The sequence below is a fragment of the Crassostrea angulata genome, chromosome 2, assembly GCF_025612915.1.
Source record: "Crassostrea angulata isolate pt1a10 chromosome 2, ASM2561291v2, whole genome shotgun sequence".
NCBI lineage: Eukaryota > Metazoa > Mollusca > Bivalvia > Ostreida > Ostreidae > Magallana > Magallana angulata.
In genome coordinates this window covers 76,485,418-76,510,380 of record NC_069112.1, presented here as the reverse complement: position 1 = coordinate 76,510,380, position 24,963 = coordinate 76,485,418, and the positions used below count along the sequence as shown (strand labels likewise).

General features: G+C 35.1%; 1 pseudogene; it reads right to left on the bottom strand.

Moving 5' to 3' along the window:
• Window positions 1–22,306, bottom strand: part of LOC128170946 (multiple epidermal growth factor-like domains protein 10) — an 84,455-nt pseudogene extending 62,149 nt beyond the window's left edge.
• Window positions 22,307–24,963: the final 2,657 nt, after the last annotated feature.

The window sequence follows — 24,963 nt, the reverse complement described above, 5'->3', positions numbered from 1 at the left end:
CAAAACTCACAATTCAGCAATTTAAACTTTGTTTAAAAAATGCAATCAAGTAATAATGAAGTAATAATTTCGAAAGCAATTACGTCCCTGGTATTAATTTCTTAGTCCAATAAAGAACACCTTTCTTTCGAGCGCTATAGTCAGCAATTTAACTCCAAATAGCTTAATTAAATTGTTATACTGACACTGAATCATTATTAAAACTGAAAGAAACTTTAACATATCTTGACAAAGGATGTAAATAAGTGTAAAATAAAATTCCATTATCGTATTTTCAAAGAAGTTACGAGACACACTTCATCATGCAGCCATCTTGGACTTTCTCCTTGATCCGTTCATAATCCCTCGATTGTTTGTTAAAATGTGCATGCTATTTTGATTGTTATAAGTCCGAAATCAATATTAAAATGAATAATCGGGCAATATTGATGTAATTTCGGGCAGGTAGCATCGTTTTTTACCCCCCCCCCCCCCCCCCAAATTAAAAAACGACGCTACCTGCCTGAAATTACATCTCAGACTCATCCAAAAAATCTTGACAAGCAAACAAACAAACAAAAAATAAAGGGGACATTGAAAATCTTCTATATCTTTATCCGTGGGGGAGGGCGGGAGCTGGCGTGGTATATATCTGTAACTTCAATTTCACTCTTAATTTCCTTAATTAATACTTACATACTCCCCCAAAAAGTAGGGGGGAGGCTCCATGATAATTAAATTCTTTATATGTAAACATGGTAAATGCAAGCCCCCCCCCCCCTCCCGACCGATGCTTCGTGCCTGAATTTTATGTCTCATACGAGGAATAGACTCCCACGCCACGTTCACCTTTTACAAAACATATAAATTTATCAATATCATTATTAATGTCATGAAAAAACATCCGAAAAATGTTTAAAAAATAGGTTTCTTATAACAATAGTGCCTTGATTGATTGTCAATTTGCTACATAGAATACACATGTGATGCAAGATGTGTCACATATTTGACTAAATTCATGAACCAAACGTTAACAAGTTTCCGAATTCGGCATTTTTGTTCGATAAAATATGGGTTTAAACTCAAACAACAGTATATTTAGTCACTCAGTGTTGATAAGAAAATTAAAAAAAAAAATGTTCATATATCGAAAAAGCAACGCAAGAAAACAAACAGTTATCATACTATATTCTTGTTTCTCATATTATAGTAGATCATCCCGCGCCAAACCGTTCAGAAGGTGTGAAATCGGGTTTTCCCCAAATATCTCGAAAAGTACTTATGCGACCGCAGTAAAATTTTCAGGATGTTTTTACACATAGATCTCCATTATATCAAAAATTGACCGCACTATACATGAAGGTAGTCTGGATACCGTTTGTCCCTGGTATACTTTGAAGCAGTACTTAAGCAAGCAAATAATGAGAGAGAGAGAGAGCGAGAGAGAGAGAGATTTCAAAAAATGAAACATTTGGTAAATGATTAATTCATTTATAATTTCATTTATAGGGAAATAATATTGTAACGAGTAAATTGAATTTTAAACAAAAATTTCACTTTTGTGTTATCCTAGAACCGTACATCGCAGATTTAATTACAGGTAACAAGTCTTAAAGGCCGAACATTTTTACCGGGTGGTAAATCTCAGGTGAGGGCGGGGCTTAATTATTAGAGGTGTGAAATCCTCCGGGGCTTGCAGTCTACCTGTGGTCGTGAACGTTGCTAATCGTTATACACAGGAAGCAAATTAATACACAGGAAATAAAGAATTAGTCAGAATTTGTCTTAGTTTAAATATCTTATTCTTCTAATGACCATACGAAGCGATTTTATACGGAAATGGTATATGTCGTCCGAATTTTCTCTAAGCACACGTGTGTAAAGCACAATTGAAAAAATGCAGTAAAATAATTCTGCTATAATAGTATAACTCAGTACACTGTGTTTAGCACTTCAATTTCAATTCAATTATTTATTTCTTTAAGCTTTACAGCTTATCAGTATGTTCTGTGCACCTGACTCCATGAAACATGATATGAGATTGTCTTAGTATTCCGAATTCTTTTAAAGGGGGGAGGGGGGGGGGGGGTATTTAACAATCGGGTTCGTAATTCAACATAATTATTACACTCCAAGATGGAAACTAGGAACATCACTGGGAACATCAGTCTGATCAGAGTTGAGAAATGACTACATGAAGTTTATGAGCATTAGATATGAAGAAACGTCATCATTGGGTAAACATTTGGTTGCTTACAATCTGCATAAGGTATTTTTTAAGCGTTGCATTAGTACTGCACAGCAACAAAGGTCATTCTTATCTGCTGAGGTAAAGAACTGCACCTGTTAGACGCTCACCATCTATACATCATTGTGCCAAATATTCATCTCTTTTCGGGATGGATTTTTTATACACTGATTTTAGGTGGGAAGCGCCTATGGTAATTACAAGAAAGAGCTATATATTATGTAATAAAATTATAAGTTCCTAAGAGATAGATAACAAGAAAGTCTAATGAGATGGATTAAAAATGAAGAACCAAATAACTATTAATTGAGGATTAGAATCTGCATTTTATAGCAAACATGCACCTACAGTATTTTGGAAAATCAACACAATACATTCTCACATGCCTTTAAAAGATTAATATCAGATGAAAAGATGAAATGTTTGTACAGTTCTTGATCCAATCAATTACTATGAGACAGAGTTTAATGTTATGTGCAAATTAAGGTGAAATAACAAAAGAAAATAATTTATTATGAGAAATCATGAGAAAAATATCTGTGATATATGGGAACATTTATCCTATGTGAAAAATCATGGGATATATCCCATTTTCTTTATTTTGTGGGATTTTTTGTCCTATATGGGAGAATTAATCCCACCTTTTAACAATTATGGGATTTGTTCTCCCACATGGGACAATTTATCCCACAGTACTTTTTCTCCCATGGGATTTTGGTGGGGTTTGAGATGGGATGAAAAATCCCACCAAAATCCCATGGGATTTTGATATTTGAGAGACAATTATAAGAAAACTAGAGCAATGTGTACATTCATGCTGACATGATAGGATCAAAGTAAAATGTCCCACCAAGATATATAAACAAAAGTAAAGTATGTCCAACGGAAAGGGTAGCTAAAAGCCCGGACCTTGTCATGTCCGGACTTAAATGTCGCACTGTTTTATGTTACAATATTTGACAAAAAAAATATATTTTAAACATATTTGGAATGTAAAAACTATAAAAGCTCCAACGGGATTCGAACTCAGGACTTACATTCTTATTTCATTTTCTAACCGATTGAAATACACTGTTTTGTAACAATTTTGGGAAAGAAAACATTTATAACATTATATTTGATTTCATTGTTTATATTGATAGGAAGTCTACAGCAACAAGAACGCGCTTCTTCCCTTACAGTTTTTTTTGGGGAATTTTTAACGTTTTACTCGATAGCGTAGATTTCTTGCTTTTCAGTTCAAAACTTACAATCGATTTTCTCCAGGAAATAAAAAAAAAATACCTGGAAGATATTAATATCATTTGTGTATTTAGCGGTAATGCTTTATGTAATTGTTTTAAATTTTCACATGCTTACTGTCAAACATAAACACCGGCGTCTGAAGAAAATCACTTTATCTAAGGTGGCAGGGGACAGTTTTTTTGATACAATTCATTGTAGCCAAGGGATGCATGTCTTCGGAACTTTGTAACTAGAATTTCCTCAGTTCCCATTCAGCACAAATACCTTTAATTCACTCTTTATAAGGCCAATCACCAATTTCTGAAGAAAATTACTAATCAAATCCTGGAAAATCCTCTACATACTGGTTTTTATGAGATTTTGACCCTTTCATATTTTGCTAATTTTTCATGATTTTTCAGCTTTTTAGACCCCCCCCCCCAGCTAATTCCCTGCAGAGGGTTGACCTTCCGTACCGCGTGCATGTTGCACTATCACATGTCAGAAACTTACCGGTGTTTAGTTTACAATGTCCCATCCACCTACTTTTCGTGTTATTTTACCTCCCGTCTGTAACTTGCAATTTCACCGTGTAAAGTCAGCACAACAGTCATAGCCGCAGGTTTCGCATTTTACATCTGATTCTCATGTACCTTACATAAGGGGCCTACATATTGCATATCAAATTCAACAAGAGACACCCCTCTAACTAATGATAATCATTAAAAAATTATTTTATGAATTTTAGCAACACTCATAAGCCTTCAAGTACAGCAACTCTCAATTTTACAAAAATATTGACGGGTACTTTATTCGAAACTGTCCCTTGCTACCTAAATGAAAAAATGAAATTTGTTTTAAAAACTACCGTCCATTGTACGAAACTCTTTCATATAAGCGATTTCTAAATTTTTTATGTTAGATAATTATAGTATTTAGATTTAGGATTAGAAAAATGGCTTTAAATAAGAACTTCAAGTTAAAACGAAAACATGTATATCACAAAAGATGACGGGACTCTGTGTGACGTATCCTAGGGCTTTATCCGAATCACAGGTCGCCGCCTCGAGATCTGTCCTGATACGGATCTATGCCTATAATAGGGCTGTATCTCTCCGACACAGGCTTCAGACAGGTACACACAGTTGTTTAAATTCAAAAATCACTATTAACACACTAAGCATTGGTCATTTGGTTTGGGCAGGGTTGGCTCTCGAGTGACGAGTTTCATGGATGTCCCGGATGGCAAGGGAACTAGGGAAGCTGATCTAGCTGGAACCCAAGTTTACAGGATATAAATGCAGTAGGAGGTCAGGTGTACAATAGGTCTGACCAGCTTTTAGACTTGATAACACCTTTTTATGCCGCCAGTGTACAGCACTCCGCACGCCCGGGTAATGAAAGATAGTACTGTGATAGGGTAGGTAGACATGTTCCTTACCCAGGGGTGAGTGGGGATAGGGCTACTTAAACAATGGGTGTGTAAGAAACAGCTGGGTCTGGCAATTCACGGGCCATGGAGTCCTCCCGGCGGACCACAATTGTGTTCTAATTAAAGCACGGATTTTAGCTTTCGAGTCACAGTTTGCCTAGATTACAAAATTGTTGGTGAAGGTGTCAGGGAACTTGGGGGAAAATCACTCTCAGGGATTAAGTCCCAGGGAGAACGCGCACGCCATCCCGCCTCTTGAGGCGAAAATGGGTCATGGAACAGTATAAAGTTGTTGACTGGGGTCGAGGGCAACTGTTGATTGGTCGGACCGGCTCGCAAACTGTTGCCCGAGACACAGTCAACAACTGTTTTGTTATACCCCTTCTAGTCAATAACACGTTTTCGCGGAATGTTACGTCACCGGTCAACAGTCTTTTTTTAACGGTCAATTTTAACAGTTCCAATATAACAGTTCCAGTCAAAATGCTGGACTTATTTTCGTATAGAGTTATATAGTAACTGTTTTACAGGGGTATAACAATGGACACTTGATAGGGACCCTGTATTGAATGCTAGGTTTTCCAGGGTTGCTAACACTGTGATCCCTGCTCGAATGGTACAAGTAATAGTGGGAGGGTAGTCCAACTGAGGATGGTTTTCCTGGCCAGAGACACAGTCAAAAAATAGCATTCATGGTTGGCATTCCCAGACCACTGGAATACTGGATACAGTAGGGTAGGCCACGTATCGGACAGCAATGTTGGGACACGTGAATAGTGTATCAGAGTAATGGGGCCGTACTTTGGTGGAAATCGTTGTAAGGTGTGTACGTCAGGGCAGTCAAGATCCTCAATATACTCGCTGTGTAGTGATTCTTATAGACCTGTTATCCGAATCACAGGTCGCCGCCTCGAGATCTGTCCTGATACGGATCTATGCCTATAATAGGGCTGTATCTCTCCGACACAGGCTTCAGACTGGTACACACAGTTGTTTAAATTCAAAAATCACTATTAACACACTAAGCATTGGTCATTTGGTTTGGGCAGGGTTGGCTCTCGAGTGACGAGTTTCATGGATGTCCCGGATGGCAAGGGAACTAGGGAAGCTGATCTAGCTGGAACCCAAGTTTACAGGATATAAATGCAGTAGGAGGTCAGGTGTACAATAGGTCTGACCAGCTTTTAGACTTGATAACACCTTTTTATGCCGCCAGTGTACAGCACTCCGCACGCCCGGGTAATGAAAGATAGTACTGTGATAGGGTAGGTAGACATGTTCCTTACCCAGGGGTGAGTGGGGATAGGGCTACTTAAACAATGGGTGTGTAAGAAACAGCTGGGTCTGGCAATTCACGGGCCATGGAGTCCTCCCGGCGGACCACAATTGTGTTCTAATTAAAGCACGGATTTTAGCTTTCGAGTCACAGTTTGCCTAGATTACAAAATTGTTGGTGAAGGTGTCAGGGAACTTGGGGGAAAATCACTCTCAGGGATTAAGTCCCAGGGAGAACGCGCACGCCATCCCGCCTCTTGAGGCGAAAATGGGTCATGGAACAGTATAAAGTTGTTGACTGGGGTCGAGGGCAACTGTTGATTGGTCGGACCGGCTCGCAAACTGTTGCCCGAGACACAGTCAACAACTGTTTTGTTATACCCCTTCTAGTCAATAACACGTTTTCGCGGAATGTGACGTCACCGGTCAACAGTCTTTTTTTAACGGTCAATTTTAACAGTTCCAATATAACAGTTCCAGTCAAACAGTCCAAATGCTGGACTTTTTTTCGGATAGAGTTATATAGTAACTGTTTTACAGGGGTATAACAATGGACACTAGATAGGGACCCTGTATTGAATGCTAGGTTTTCCAGGGTTGCTAACACTGTGATCCCTGCTCGAATGGTACAAGTAATAGTGGGAGGGTAGTCCAACTGAGGATGGTTTTCCTGGCCAGAGACACAATCAAAAATAGCATTCATGGTTGGCATTTCCAGACCACTGGAATACTGGAGACAGTAGGGTAGGCCACGTATCGGACAGCAATGTTGGGACACGTGAATAGTGTATCAGAGTAATGGGGCCGTACTTTGGTGGAAATCGTTGTAAGGTGTGTACGTCAGGGCAGTCAAGATCCTCAATATACTCGCTGTGTAGTGATTCTTATAGACAAGCAACGCGTGATCTGCCACAGAGGCCAGAGCCTGTTGCTCATTTAGCTATTGCCAGTAATGCGTGGAATGGGGGGGGGGGGGCTATCCCCCTTGTCCTCGCGGTTGTCAGCAGGGGTCTGCTTTATGTTCTGCATGCTATCAGCAGTGGTATTTAAAGCGAGTTTACCTGAACAAATATCGGGTCGAATCCTCTTATCCACAAGCTCGCGTGGGTAAAAGTGGTGACAACAAGCATGTAAGTTCCCTCGATACACCAACAGTTGGGGCGGCTTCTCGAGTTGTGCCATCTGTCAGGTCTTGGAGCTTTGCCTGTGGGGAAAGTGTGCGGCACATACCGGTTAAGGTAGATGGTGTCCCAGGGAGTGCAGTACTCGACATTGCACACTGCTAGCTCTAACAACACCTGTCCGTATGAAAATCCCCTGTCACCCCCTGTGTTTTCACTGTCATCACCTCTACACTCCCTATCAGCCTCTATACAGAGCCCATGTATACCCTGACATCTCACGTGCGCCCCTGTATATATCCCCTGTGTGCCACTGTAAGCCCCTGTCATCCCTTGTATGCACCTGTCAACCCACCATGTAAGCCACTGTACTTCCCTGTGTATACCCCTGACATCATCTGTACGGCTTTTGACTTTTGGTTTTTTTTTCAATAGTATTTACTTTATTCAACTATTTAAATCACATATGTTATATTTTGAGCTATAAGTCAAATTTTGCACTTAACAGCGCCAAATCACAAGACGCACTGTTATCGTAATTTTAGAAATCACATTTTTTTGTTAAAAATTTATTGATACTTATATAATCATGCTAAAAACTAAAGACTTGAGATTCACCGGGTGGTAAACCTCACGTGAGGGCGGGGATTATTTTAGATAGATGTGAAAGCCGTCAGAGCATGTAGTCCTTCAGAGTTCAGGAACATCGCCACTCCATTATGTTTGAAAAACAGACATAAAAATACATAGAGTGAATTGTTCATTTTTAAAATTGTCTACACATAGATGTACACTTTTACTATGAATATCCTAAACCTATGAATCGTATGATTCTTGGTAATAAATAATAAAATAAAACCAAAGATCAAGCGCTACACATGGTATTAAGCATTTAATTTTGAATATATCTAAACATATAGGTACACACTAAAACCAGTAAATCAGTCAGAATGTAGAATTTATAAGTAGCCATGTTCCATTAGAGTACGCCTTTCTTCTTTTTTTAACCCAGTATTTTGATATAACTTTATTAATTTCCCGTGAATAGCAAAATATAGCTTCAATAGCTTATATAAGTTTGGCTAAGAAATTATTTTAGTATGTTTGTTTAATATGTTTCTGACCAGCTTATTGGACTCTTAATTTGAGGTAAAACTGATGATTTATTATCATAATCAATTTCATTAATTTCTAAAATCTAATTTCCATATCCATTTTTACTGCAAAGTGGAAGATATCAAAGATAATTTAATTAATTGCCAGTGAACAGAAATTTGCGTTATACAAAAGAACTTACGGCAAAGTCGTAAATATTTTCAGTCTCATGGAATGATATTTAAAGAACAAAACTTAGACATAACCATATTTATAGAACTACTTTGATGTCTCTGATAATATTTTATAGCCAACAAAATGAAATATCGATTTTAACATTCATTAAATTTATTTGGTCGTAAGTTCTGTTTTAAAACGCCGTCCTGCCACCAAGTTCAGAACATGTCAATGCTTTTTCCAACATGTCGGAGGTTATTTCGATATTGGTCGAGAAATAAAAAAAACTGATTAATCATATGCGAGAAAGAGAGAGACAGACAGTCAAGGAGAAAGCGAGAGTTTGCATTGATTTTTAATTAAATATTTAATTATATAGTTTCCTCGGGAATCAATTTCTTCATAAGTAAACATGCAATGCTAATTTCATTACCAATTCTTTATCAATCTGCAGCCTTGTTAGAACATACACAACACACATTACATGTAAATGTAGAACTAAACTAAGTATTTTCTACACATGTAACCTAAGGAGTTTATGTAGATACTGAGAGAGAGAGACAGAGAAAGAGAGAGACAGACAGACAGACAGATAGTCAGGCAGAGACAGGCAGAGACAGAGACAGGGAGAGAGAGCGAGAGAGTTTGTATTGCTTTTTCATTAAAGATACTAATATTTTACCCGGGAATTCTTTTCCTAATAGTTAAACATGCAATGAAAAAAATGACAATTCTAACTTTTCATAACAAATTCTCTATAATTATTTAAATTGATTTTTGATTCATCAATGTTTTTTTTCTACACCAGATCAGTTGATCAATGAACTTGAAAACACGATTAACAACTAGCTAATTGAAGCTATACTTTCCAAAGGAGAGGATGTTGACATAATAGCTACTGTAAACAACCCCTCTTGACAATTTGCAGTGTACGATAGCGAAGTAGGAAGAAACGAGATGATAGACACACGTGTACATGTATATATACACACACTTCCTAATATATCAATGGTCGGTCAGTGATTATATAATAGCTACTGTACAATGACGTTCTTGACAATTTGCAGTGCACGGTAACGAGATTGGGAACAATGAGGTGACAGACACACGTGTACTTGTATATGTATATACACACGTCCTAGGGCCTTGATGCTTGGTAATGCTACACGATGATGCAATATATTGTTTAAACACCCCTTATGACTTTTTTCAGTCTGTCAAGAAAAAACAAGAAAGTACAAATTTCGATTTCTCAGTTCTAAGAATTAAAAAAAATGAAAAGAAAGATTTAAATTCAGAACATCATTTGGCACAGTGATATGAATTAAAACTGTAGATTGCTTTCATATTTTTCATTTTTTCAAATCAAATCAAATTTAAACAAATGTATGATATCTTTCTAATCCCAAACCCGGAACATTGTTTAAGATCATCATTGTGTGTTTATACAGGTATGCTACCCCGTTACCGTCATTTGTAGATATGCATTAAATCATTCATTACCTGTACCATTGCTCTAAATATATATATATACAATAATGCATATAAATAACTAATCTGGAAAATGCACACTGATAGAATTTAAAAGTGTCAATGAACTGGTTTATCCCCCCGTCGATCCCAATGAACTGGTCTATCAGTAAAATAATAATATCTCTTTCTTTCTCTCTCTCTCTCTCTCTTTTTCTCTCTCTCATGATTTGCCCAACAACAAAAAATGTTGACAACGAAGATCAGCTATTTACATGAACTTCATAAAAACTATTTAATTCTATGCATCATTACACTGGGCAAAACAGTCAAAATGTAGGTGGTCATTTCGATCGGTGTTTGGTGTTTATGCACGTGCTGATCATGTTGTGTTATTATGCGCTTTAGCTCAGACAGGTTACGTGGCACAGAACATTGCAGACATCCCTCATTCCTTCACTTATTGTTTTTAAATTATTTACAAAAAGTACGTGTATACCTTGATTTGTGTCAATGTTGGATCAGGATTATTAACATTTTTAATAATATTGCCCTCTATGAAATGCAAACTTAAGAAAAACGAGCACCGTCTAAAACACGAATGCTGAATATTAACTTTTAAAACTCAGGATTATTTAAAAGCTATTCGTTTACTTTACAGAACGTACATAGAATGTCAGGGGCACGCACAGGGAAATACAGTGGCTTACAGGGGATGACAGGGGCGTACAGGGTATGACAGGGGCTTACAGTGGCACACAGGGGATGTGCACAGGGGCTGACAGGGGGCGCACAGGGGATTGACAAATCGACATGTTCCTGGATATTGACTTTATGCAAAAAATGGAGTACAATTACTCTGCTGCAAAGGAGAATTTCGCATGAGGGTAGTCTGACCAAACAGCCCATGCAACGTACGTTTACCTCCATTGTCAATGAAAGTGATCAATTCTGGAATTACTGGCAAGATGTCTGATTTTATTCATGAGCCCATGTTGAAATTCCCTGTACTGTAGGGTGAACTCTTTCAAGGTCATTTAAATATTCCGGAACGAGGGTTAAATGTGCCTCATGAACCTCATGCAGAAGGCACTTTTTTCGGCAGGGGCTGCCTTTAGCAACTGCGATGCCTGCGACCGAATCAGGAATCTCGAAGGCATTTGTGAAACAAGTCAAAGTGAAAGGTTCTTCCGAAGTACCCTCACACATGACGGGGTTACTTGACGACATCCGGAATAATGCTCCGCCTGAAGTGCTTCATGAGGCCGTGCGACTCATAACACAATGTTCGGATGTATTCACTGTTTGTGACTTAAAACAGGGCGAGTTCGCAGTTATCGAGCATCAGATTGAGACTTGAAACGCACGGCCTATTAATCAGCGCATAAGCAGCACTCCAGCGGTCTTCCAAGGAGAGGAAGAGGTTCATGAAGGCCGCATGCTGGCCGCAGAAGTTATACAATAGTCTACGTCAGATTGGGTGGCTGTTTTCGCGCTGATAAGGAAGAAAAGACGGTTCTGTGCGGTGGTGCGTTTACTATCGGGCGCTCAACAAGATGACGGTTAAAGGCACCTATCCGCTTTCACTCATCAAGGAGTGTCTCAACGTGATAGCGGGTAGCCTCTGGATTTAAAAAGTAGATGTTCACTCCGCAAACTGGCAAATTAAGGTTAATCTTGAGGACGGGGATAAAACGGCTTTCATAACTAAAAAGTATGGGCTCTTTTAGTTTACGATACTTTGCCTCTGCAATGCCCCGGAAACGTTTTCACGGGCTATCAAACTCATCACACATCTGTTTGATAGCCATTTTCGAGGATGTTCTTATCCTCAAAGAGTCTACGCAAACAAGTTTAAATGTGTTCGGCGTTCTTTTTACGGGTCTATATCTTTTTGTTTAGACTCTTGACCACAGAGGCCACGAGGAACCGGAATATAAGCTCTCTTCTGAGTTGTATATCATTTGTAATAATTGTGAACACAGAATAAATTGATTTTATATCAAACTGAATAGTTGTCTAACAATTGACCGCACAAATCTGTTTAAAACCTTAGATAATTTCATTTTTTTAGATCATTTTTCCTCCCCTTACTCCGAAAATGTATGTAATTTTTATCTTAGCACGCTTGCAGTTCAAAGTGATTGGGATTTCTTATGCCTGGTTTCTATTTCTACTACTTTTTTGTATATCTACTTTAGTTCCTTGTCGTCTTGGTCTTCTTATTTGCCTTTTATCATTTTGTCAAAAAAAGTATTTGTTTGTTTGATTTTCAACTCTATGTTAGCTTAAAGTTATGGAAATGTGATTTAATACGAAAGTCAAGAAGTTTCGAGATTCGAAATTTAAAATACGAGAGTCGAAATTCGAAATTCTATATTAAAATTGTCCAATCAAATCATGGATCTGAAACGTATATCCAAGCGACATCCAACTGTTCTAAATAAAGATCATTTGTTCATGTGTTTATCTACAAATAAATGCCTTAATAGCTCTTATATAGTATTTACATAATGATTTAATTAACTTTGATGAATTAACCCAGTACAGTATCAACAATTAAGTTAGTGATTACACTGTGTGCTTTGCTAATCTTCATGATTTTGTTTGCTCTGTATGTATTTTCCCCCGATGCATTTAACGAGGCCGAGTACAGAACGAGTACGCACGCTTTCGCGCAGCGTTTCATTTGTATTGTGACGTCATCTTTTTGCTTGGTTGACGCCATGGCGTGATAGTTTCAACTGCAGACATTCAGCGAAATGTGTTGAAAATGGCTCGTTTAATGTGTAAAATTAATGTTATATTGTGGAATAAACATAACTGTCTCGAAGTAGAAGCTATATTTGGGCTCGGGTCGAAAACGTGAAGAGGGTTCAGCAGGCCTAACCCTCTGTTTCGTTTTCTTAACCCGCCTAAATATAGCTTAATTCATATATTTCAAGACAGTAACCATGTATTTTATATTAATGACCCTTAATATGTGATGTTATACATTTTTTTATTACTTAGATATGTCTGAATGCTTTAATAATACCATAAAGATCACCTCTTCCGCCTTTGTCAAATAAAAAATAGCCATTATCTGACAAAACTCGGAAATTGGGCATACAAAAATCAACTTTGATAAGACCCCTGGAACAAACCAGGAGGTAAAAGGGTTTTTTTATTTGACCATTTGATGCTTTTTAGCAATAACTTTAATATGTAGAACAGAAAAAGAAATCCCTAGGGCAGAAGTTTAAAAAAATGTGCAAAATTAATACATTTCAAGCGAAATCCCATAGGGTCCTATGTTAAAGATTAACAAACTTTGAGATGACCCCCTAAACAAACGGTGTGGTAAATGTCTTATTTTTTAATCTTAAAATAATAATTATATCAGTAGAAATTCAGGTAAAAAATTTCATTAAAAAATCTAGGGCAGAACTAATTAGACCCGGCCTCGTTAAACCCAATATATGTATTCTCCCCCGATACATAGTAAATTTGTGACAACTGTTAACTGTTATAACTCAACTGTCCAAAATAGGTAAACGAAAAAGATCTATTTAATGTAAATGATTAATATTGAGTGTGATTTTAGCTATGAAACGAAACTCAATAAAAAAAAATAAACCTATTAAACTAGATGTTATGATAAAGCTTAGACACCATGATTTAAATACAAGTTTAGAAAACATAGAATATATGCGACCTGAACGGCAAGAAAACAAGTGCATGTAATATAGTCTACCCATAATCCAATGTCATGGTCGAGGTTACAGAGAGAGAGAGAGAGAGAGAGAGAGAGAGACGGACAGAGAGACAGGCAGACAGAGATAATCGTACTGTCAAACTCAGAAATAGAGAGAGAGAGACAGACAGACAGACACGGAGGGAGAGACATACACAGAGAGGGAGGGAGAGAGACACAGAAAGAGACAGACAGAGAGATTTAAATTCATTGAAATACATGTATATAAGCAATTTTTTGATAAGCCCTTTTAAGGAGAAAAGAAAGGAGGTAGCTTGGGAAGGGCTGACCTATTAACAAACTATAATTCCCTTCATCGTTGGTACCGCGAGGGGATAAGGGCAGGGAAGGGAGCAGACTCATCCAAAAAATATTGACAAGCAAAAAAAAAAAGGAAACTTGAAAACCCTAATCGTTGAATAAAGGCGAAACAGAGAAGAAGGGAGTTTTACGTGCAGATCCTACTGTACCATTGCATCCAAACCAACGTCTAACACTCAAGCATCGAGTTAGACTTGCGTTGCTTTTCATTCACTGGTTTTAAAGATATTCATTTTTAGATATATTTAGATATTTTGTATTCATGACTGTGCTGGTATATCTGTTTACCCAAATTGACTCAAATAAAGTTAAATACACCAATACACTTATATATATGACAGAATTAATTTTGAACAACTTGTTATTAATTACTAATCGGGTTTGTCTTTTAGAAAAATTCTAAAGAATTACATGATTGTTGAACATACATGTATATAGGCCTATACATAAATTAAATTGTCTGTTATGTGATGATAACACTTTTTATTAATATTTTGCAGGATAGGTAACAAATCACAGCTTATTTGTTTGTTTTTGCACTAGATATTTGAGAGAATTAGCTGCCAACTTCTATTCATTCCCCGCAGTTTCTTTTTTTGGTGTCGTGGAGTGTGTATGGCGACAGTGGCAACATGGCAACAATCAACTTCTTGTAAAATGTTTCCTGATTAAATTTCATCCCGTAATAAATTGTCAATTTTGGCGGGGGCGGGGGATACAGGGAAATTTAATTTGGATGTGGTAAATATACTTTCATTTTTTTCTTGATTATAAAAAGAAACATATAAAAAAAATTAAACGATAAATTATGAAAAATATATGCAATCAAATTTTCGCATATTCTCCACAAATGAAATTGGGACATTATTATCTCGTCTTTGGATATTAAATATACTGCATTCTTCTTCTTTTGAAAGCAATGACAAACACTATGACTCATTATAAGCTGTTCACTTTAGAAAAGTAGTCTAAATGTCTTGTATAAATTACATGGCACGAATGGTGTGAAAATATCTCAGTGATTATTTCCAATATTGTATGACTGTATACAAAAACAAACGTTAGATAATGCTTATATTCCTTTTTTAAACCGGACTAATATTTTATATTCGTTTTGAAGAATCTTTCGGATACAAATCTTCATGCGCAGATCTAGATGGGAGGGGGTCAGATGTTTTGGAGCTCCTCGGGAAATAAAAGCTTTAAATTTACATGGCAAAATTAATAAAATTAGGCCAACCCCCTACCGCCCTCCGCGAAAAATGGATATGTTTTAAAAGCTATTTACCATAACCACATTTTTTTAAACTTCTGGGGCCCGTTTCTCAAAAAGGCCTACGTCCAGGCGTAAGCTTAGTCCGGACTAAATCAAGGACTAAACCTCAAAACCAGACTAAGTTGCGTTTCACAAAAAGGCGGAAACTTAGTCGGGACTAAATTCGGGTTTAAATCTACGCCTGCTAATGGGTAGGCGTAAGTCCTTCGTCTATGCACAAAAATGGCGAGTGTTTTGTTTCTAAGGCAAAATGTACAGATAATTTTATTTTTTGGTTTGTTTTATGTGTTATTAAAGAAAACATTCACATTTATTTAAATATTTGTACATGTACATATAACTTTAGAAAATACCCTTTGTTTCTATTTCTAAATAAATTAAGATTAAATCAATTTGATAAATAATGGGCTCACCTCATTAAACGTATGTAATATACATTACTACTCGTAATGAAATTTACCTAAAGTGTGAAGAATGGGTATACCCCGATAAATGATATAAACACAATAATTAAAAAGATGCTTTATTTCTAAATTAAACATGTATTCCCCAACAAGATGGATGTATATAAGTACGAATATATTATTGATTTTTTTAATCAATACTCAGTAAGCATGTACTAGAATTTAATGTTTCTAATCAAATTTGAACCAGTGAAACGAAACTGATTTCAAAATTATGAATAGGAGCAACTCAAACAGTTTACATTTATAATTTGTCCTTGTGTGCGGTTGTTTGTTCTTTACCTATACATGTATTACTGAAAACTTTACAACACGTATGCATTCTCATTTTCATTTTTTTACTCCTAGTATCTTTACAAAACCGTATGAAAGCTACATGTATTTTGGAATGTTTATGAACTCGCATATATTTAGATACAATCAATTTTTGTTTGTTAAAATATTACATAAAAATATGTTTTAGAAGCGTGCAGAGTGTGCATCAATTTTAGATCTGTTGACAAGCGTTTGTCAAGGTTATCGAATATTATAAAATTTTACATGCACACCTTGAATTTTTGGAAATCAAATTCATTAATCTTATTAATTCTAGGATGAAGTGATCAATTGCGTTCATATTTAACATCGATCGTAATTCTATTAAAATAGGTATGGGGCACATGTACTATCAATGATCTTCGTGCATATTCATATGCATTGTTTATTTGTACTCATATAATTGAATGGATCTTTAATTACTTGAATTCATGATAGTTTTGTTTCATCATATTTAAAATGTACGTATATCAAGGGATTTTTTTTTTATTTCGAAGTTGTCGACTTGCAATACAAAAGCGTTTTTACAACAGTGTGCATTATTTACAAATTTAACTAGCTTGCATTTTTGTCATACTTATTATATAACCAATTGTATACACCCCCACCCCAATAACTCAAAGCAAATAGGGAAAAAAGTAAAACTCACATGCACTTGTTAAAACCGCAAAGATGCAAAATGTCTTATCCGGAAGGGGGTAGGGGATTTTTCGATGCCTTTTCCATTAAACTTGTAAAAACCTTTTATTTATAAAACTTTCCTTAAATAGAAAGGGTGTTCTTAGATAACTGCTTTTATATCTTTATTTTAATCAAGATACTGTGTACAGGGTTATTTTGGTCCCGTGTAATTTCCGTCCTTCTACACTTGCAAACAGTTTCACTCTGTCGTGACTTCGCCCAGTCACAGCTGTTACTTAAGTTACTTAATATTAGATATTGAAAATCAACATAAATTCGCCCGCTGACAACGAGGGCGAAATGATTGAAAATTAAACAGGGCGAATTATTCCCTGTTTATGGTGTATATTACTTTCAATTTACCCCCCCCCCCCCCCGAAAAAAACCCAAAACAAAACAATCGATCGATTAAACCAAAATACAGGAAAGGGAGATGGGGAGACCTCGGCCTCAAATGTTGATAATTCATGTCTTGTTAATTGTTGTCTATTAATATCTTTCGAAACTATTATCATTTGAATCGCAGAAAATCAAGAATCGTTTCCATGTCATTGACTACATTCTTTCAATATTGGAACAGAGGATGGACAAGGTTCATGTAATATTATTTATACAAAAGATATTTTCGATTTCAGTTGGTTGCTGTTGGTTACTCATTGTCATATTATTTTCTATAAATAATATAGTGAATTGATAAAAAAGAATCAAGCCTTATCCCAGCATCTGAAAATGTCTAAAGATCTACAGTGTCTATGAAGCATACTTCTTATTCTGCAGACGTATTGGGGCATATCCACTGTACATTGTCCCTGTATTCTATAAATATTTGAAGTTTACACTAACATTGAAGTTAATTTCTATGTATTGTTTCGTTCAATTAATATGTAAGATTGTGCCTCAATATCATCTACAATGCATTTAATTGTCACATATTTGGTTTCTGAAACCTCTTATATATGACGCTTTCATATCAACTGTTTTTCTCTAACATTTCATTATGTTAAGAAGTGTATAGGCATTTGTTCTACTTTTATTAATATAAAATGGCATGAACAGCTTGAACTATGCACATTCAGTGGTATAACATGCGTACTTTCGGGTACTACATGTACTATGAATTGTAAAATTGATCCACCACATATAATCATAGCCTCAAAGCAAAACAAAATACGATATGCGCATGCTTAGTACTCAGCGGAGATGTCTAAGTTCTTAAACATTTAAACCCTAACTTACGCATCTTTCAGAAACGCAACTTAGACCCGACTAAATATTGGCGTAACTTTGTTAGTCGGACTAACTTAGGCTCAAATTTACGTCTTTTTGAGAAACGGGCCCCTGGGGCCCGTTTCTCAAAAAGGCCTACGTCCAGGCGTAAGCTTAGTCCGGACTAAATCAGGGACTAAACCTCAAAACCAGACTAAGTTGCATTTCACAAAAAGGCGGAAACTTAGTCGGGACTAAATCTGGGTTTAAATCTACGCCTGCTAATGGGTAGGCGTAAGTTCTTAGTCTGTGCACAAAAATGGCGAGTGTTTTGTTTCTAAGGCAAAATATACAGATAATTTTATTTTTTTTGGTTTGTTTTATGTGTTATTAAAGAAAACATTCACATTTATTTAAATATTTGTACATGTACGTATAACTTTCAAAAATACCTATTGTTCGATAACTTTTTCTATTTCTAAATAAATTAAGATTAAATCAATTTGATAAATAATGGGCTCATCTTATTAAATGTAAGTAATATACTTACTACTCGTAATGAAATTTACCTAAAGTGTGAAGAATGGGTGTACCCTGATAAATGATATAAACACAATAATTAAAAAGATTATTTCTTAATTAAACATGTATTGCCCAACAAGATAGATGTGTATAAGTACGAATAGATTGTTGATTTTTTTTTAAATCAATACTCAGTAAGCATGAACTAGAATTTAATGTTTCTAATCAGATTTGAACCCGTGAAACGAAACTGATTTCAAAATTATGAATAGGAGCAGCTCAAAACGTTTACATTTGTAATTTGTCCTTGTGTGTGGTTGTTTGTTCTTTACCTATACATGTATTACTGAAAACTTTAAACACGTATGAATTCTCATTTTCATTTTTTTTACTCCTAGTATCTTTACAAAACCGTATGAAAGCTACATGTATTTTGGAATGTTTATGAACTCGCATTTAGATACAATCAATTTTTGTTTGTTAAAATATTACTTAAAAATATGTTTTAGAAGCGTGCAGCGTGTGTATCAATTTTAGATCTGTTAACAAGCGTTTCTCAAGGTTATCGAATATTAAAAAATTTCACATGCACACCTTGAATTTTTGGAAATCAAATTCATTAATCTTATTAATTCTAGGATTTAATAATAATTTTTCTATTGATCGACGTATCAAAGAAAACATTGACCGGAAAACTTCATCAATGCGGGTAGCGCATTGATGAAAAAGTTTTCCGGTCAATTTTTTCTTTGATACGTCGATCAATAGAAAAATTATTATCTTCATTTCTTATCATTTAATAAAACATTTTCAAATAAAAAAAAGTGTGAAGTGTCATTGATCAAAAATGTAAATAAATGTAAATGTAAAAAAGTAGATCCGGCAAAAATTCTATTGATGCAGGTATCAAAGAAATTTTTCGACCAATCAGAAGCGTCGATAACTTATCAAATGAATAAATATTAAATGATTAAGTGATCAATTGCGTTCATATTTAACATCGATCGTAATTCTTTTAAAATATGTATGGTTTACAGGTACTATCAATGATCTTCGTGCATATTTATATGCATTGTTTACTTGTACTCATTTGATTGAATTGATCTTTAATTACTTGAATTTATGATAGTTTTGTTTGATCATATTTAAGATGTACGTATATCATGGGATTTTTTTTATTTCGAAGTTGTCGACTTGCAATACAAAAACGTTGTTTTAGCAGTTTTACAACAGTGTGCATTATTTACAAATTTAACTAGCTTGCATTTGTCATACTTATTATGTAACAATTGTATACACCCCCACCCCAATAACCCAAAGCAGATAGGGAAAAAGTATACATGTAACTCACATGCACTTGTTAAAACCGCAAAGGTGCAAAATGTCTTATCCGGAAGTGGATAGGGGATTTTTTTAGATGCCTTTTCCATTAAACTTGGAAAAACCTTTTATTTATAAAACTTTTTTTTAAATAGGAAGGGTGTTCTTAGATAACTGCTTTTATATCTTTATTTTAATCAAGATACTGTATACAGGGTTATTTTGGTCACGGTTAATTTCCGTCCTTCTACACTTGCAAACAGTTTCACTCTGTCGTGACTTCGCCCAGTCACAGCTGTTACTTAAGTTACTTAATATTAGATATTGAAAATCAACATAAATTCGCCCGCTGACAACGAGGGTGAAATGATTGAAAATTAAACAGGGCGAATTATTCCCTGTTTATGGTGTATATGACTTTCAACCCCCTCCCCGAAAAAAAACAAAACAAAACAATCGATCGATTAAACCAAAAACAGGAAAGGGAGTTGGGGAATATGTGTATAGGCATTTGTTCAACTTTTATTAATATAAAATGTCATGAACAGCTTGAACATTCAGTGGTAAAGTATAACATGCGTACTTTCGGGTACATGTACTATGAATTGGAAAATTGATCCACCACATATAATCATAGCATCAAAGCAAATCAAAATACAATATGCGCATGCTTAGTACTCAGCGAAGATGTCTAAGTTTTTCGACATTTAAACCCTAATTTATGCCTCTTTCAGAAACGCAACTTAGACCCGACTAAATATTGGCGTAACTTTGTTAGTCGGACTAACTTAGGCTCAGATTTACGCCTTTTTGAGAAACGGGCCCCAGATTTAAACTATCGATAGTGAAATATTCCAGGGTTTAAAAGCATCAGGTCGGGATGCACAAGGCGAGCAAAATCACTGCGAAAGTTATTGTATTATAACTAGTCTAGTTATATTTTCTGCGTATAAATCAAGACAAATAATTATTAAGTTAGAGAGAATATAGCATTTTTTGTATATAAGAGCATGTGCAGATGATCTTTTTTCTAGCAGAATGATCTCGCTAAGATACAGGTTTTCTGATCTATGATTTGATTAGTTAATTTAGATATTGAATCTCGAATTTTTAATCTTAAATTTCATATTTCGAATCTCGTATTTTAAGTCTTGAATCTCAAATGAGCCCTCTGGGCTTTCTTATCTTATATACCAGTGGTCTTCCATTCAGTCACTTGAGATATATTTTAGTCACCTTTCACGAAATGGCAGCACTTTATATTGTGAAACTTAAACGTGTTCCTTTCGAAATTTATTCGACATCACTATGGTGATGGTGCACTAAGGGTGCAATTACCGGGATCAGTTGTCTGGAAGTTTCAGATAAGTACAGACATTCCGAAGATAAGAAAAAGATAAAAACGAAAGTGGCTGCCTTTTTGTATGGGCGACTATAAGATTATCTTTAGAAGCACATTCCTCCATTGTTGTGAAACGTTATACAGCCAACAACCAAATGAATAGCAAAGGTGTAATAAGTCGACAACGCTCGGGCATTTCGCGTTATCCTAACGACTCGTCAGGAACTAGTGCAACTGTCACCCGAGTGTGTACATTTCCGTAAACATTCCACAGCCAAAAAAAATAGCAAAGGCGTGAAACATCGACAACTAGGGCATTTCTCGCAAAACAATCGCAACAACTCGTCAGGAACTAATACAACGGTCGACTACACTCGCCCAAGTGTGTACCTGTCCGTACGAGTTCTGGAGAAAGTGATGTGCACAAATCGTACAGATGTTGACTAAAACTCATGTTAAAAATAAACAATCTTGCTGATCTCCTGTTAATATGGAATTAATTGCAAGAAAAAAATCGAACTGATACCCCTTTTATCAAGGAGCATTGCAAACTGGCCGAGTTTTGTCGAGTTATGACTCCCCAGAATCGTGATAGCTCGTAGCTCTAAGTTTTGACAGTGTGACCGGGACTTAGATATTAACTTCAAAACATGATAGTCAAATCTGTCATGCATTATTGTAAACAAGAGTCTTAGAGACTGCTTCTATCAGAATCATAAAACCCAATTACCTTAAATTACGGGACGATAGAAGTCCCAGTACTTTTCATCATCATTCTGATTCTGTTTCTGAACCATTTTGACAACGCAATTTGTAGTTCATTGGTCTTTACAAGTTTACAGTGGATGTCTATCCAATTATTTCACTTGTGAAACACTGTAAGTCTTATTACGTACACTTATGTTGATGTATATTTACGTTATTATTGTTAAAATGAGCTTGTACTTTAAGTGTACTCACCATACGCCGCCTGGGATACTGCCAGCAGACAGAACCACACAGTGAGGACATCGAGGTGATACACAGAGTGTCCGAATAGGGACACCATGATAGGGTCTTGTCGATCTGGTCAAATAAGATCACTCTATGAGTATAGGCATGGCCACGCAACAGCAAAAAGTAGTAACATGAAGGTTAAAACTGCGCAGACTCAATGATCACGTGACAAGGAAGTTAAACAAGAAGTAAAAAGAGCTTATTATAATATTCATCGACTAGCATACACCAAAGAAAACCTCGATTTTTTAAGATGAAATAGCAATACAGTTTTATTTAATCTTAATTTCATATTAGATGCATACATATATCATGACTATGTTTTCATTTTTTCTTTATTTCAAAGGGGCATGGTCATAATTTTGGTTAATTTATTTTTCGATTTTAATGTTTACAATGCTTTTTTGATAGGCAACCAAAATTTTATTGCCATTCGATGAGTTGTAAGCAAGTCACAGAGATTACAATTCTTTGTTAAGTAAATTAAGCTGCTGTTTAGTTATGAATGTTGAAGTGACAATTCCAGTTTTAGACCTAAAATGGATGTGTAAAATATTAGGAATTGTTAATTTATGTTTAACATGAAAAAAAATACACATCAGCCTGAAAAAGATTTGTATTGGTATATTGAACCTCTGAAAACAAAAAACAGGACACGAGCCTTGCTTACATGACAACGATTTGTGAGCCATGTATCTTGCTAATAACTCAAAGACTGACTCTTAATTTTCATTTGATCATTAGAAATCCATTCCTAAAACATTGTTAATGATAAAAACAGAAAAAATAGAAATTGACCGAAATCGTGACTATGCTCTTTAAAGTACTAATTGAATGAATAAATAAATGCATGAATAAATAATGTTGTTTTATATACATGCATCCGGTAGGAATCTTGAGACTTGCAAGTGAAATAATAAGATGATGAACAAAAGATTACTATTTCCATGATAGTTAAATAAAGAGGAATGGATAGCATGCGAATGATAAAACAAACAAACACCAATTAGTCCTACTTTGTCCTCTCCCCAACAGCTCTGATAAACACTCAAATATAGGAAAGTTCTCAAGTCTAAGAAAGTTAGTTTTGGGTTTTGATAAAAGTGTTTTTTATTCACTCACCTTTTTCTTACATTGTGGTCGATACGGTTCAGTTTAATACAGTTATACATATTGGTCAGAGGTAACATAGTTTAGATGAATTTATATAATGTGTATTAATTTGAATAATTTATATTATGTGCCACATTCTATTCTGAATAAATTAGCTAAAATTGTGCTCAATAACTTTCATATGTGTCAGTTATATCGGTGAATACAAATTACTAACATATTATTACATCATTAAAATGCTATGGGTCAAAACACTTGTCGTAGCATGTACTAATATACGAGACAAATAGAAATGTATAATTTTTAAATCTGTATACACAATAAATTTACATTAAATCGATAAAAAAGTAAAATCAACAATGCAATATTTCCTTTCGTGTTTTTATGGTGTTAAAGAATTAGCTTGATTTGCAGAAAAAAAAATATTAAGGCAGTAGTTATAAAAGTTTTATAACCACTAAAAATATATTTAATATAAAATTATAAATACATGGCATATTATATACCCACTGCGCACTCTTGGAATACCATACTATTTCCTTTCGACATTGATGAACTATGTCTTTCTATACGTAACTTCTAATATACACATACGTCAACTTCGCCGAAAACATAATATAACTTATGATATATTTACTGTTCATCATTTATGGTGAAATAAATGTTAAAAAACATTACTTTGATTTAAGCACTCAAAAAGTAGGGTGGAAAGTTTTTAATAGATTCATGTGATTTATTAGCTGAAAAAATTGTTTTTGTAAATAAACTAACTTATTGGCACATAGACAATGTACGAGGCATACGGTTGATACATGTTATGTTTTAAAGGGGCATGGTCACGATTTTGGTCAAATTTTCTTTTTCTGTTTTTCCAGCGCATGGATCCTTTAGAAGCAGCATGCAAACACTGTGCTCTTTATTATTTCATCAGACAGTGATTTTTGTTGTTCCATGGTTTCTAATGAAAACCTCAGTGGCTGTGCCACCAACAAATTATGTGAAGACAGGGTTTAGGATGGTATTTGAAAAAAATAAACATGTATAGAGTGCGTCAATTTGGGACCATCTCAAGTCTCAAGGATGAACGAAACAATAGAAATATAATTTAAATGTCAGACTTTATGTTGAGAATAAATGTACATCAGCTCATAAATGTAAAGAGAGACAAAATGCGTTGAATGATAAATATAATGATTCAGTGTCAAGTTTTATAGAAAAGAATTACATATTATATAGATATTATGTATCGTAGTTTTAATGAATTATATGATAGTTTCAGTTCAAAATTAAATACCTTTTTGCCTCAGATTTGTGTACACTAGTAAATTGTTGCATCGATTTCATCTTTCATAATTTCTAATGAAGATTGGTTTTTTTTTAAAACTATGATTCATAATATTAGCTAATGAATTAAACTGTAAAAAAAAATCAAGAAGTGTATTTCGTTAACTATATGTGTTCTTTCTTTGTTTTAGATATTGGTTAGCGAATCATTCATAACAGCTAGAACTATTTATCTTGTCGACAATGTCTTTTTTTAATAACTGCGAATGTTATATTTATGTGTTACTCATTAAACTGATGTAAAAGCACATGGTTAACTCCATATCAAATACAATTTGAACATATTATCAGTATTGTATAATGTTA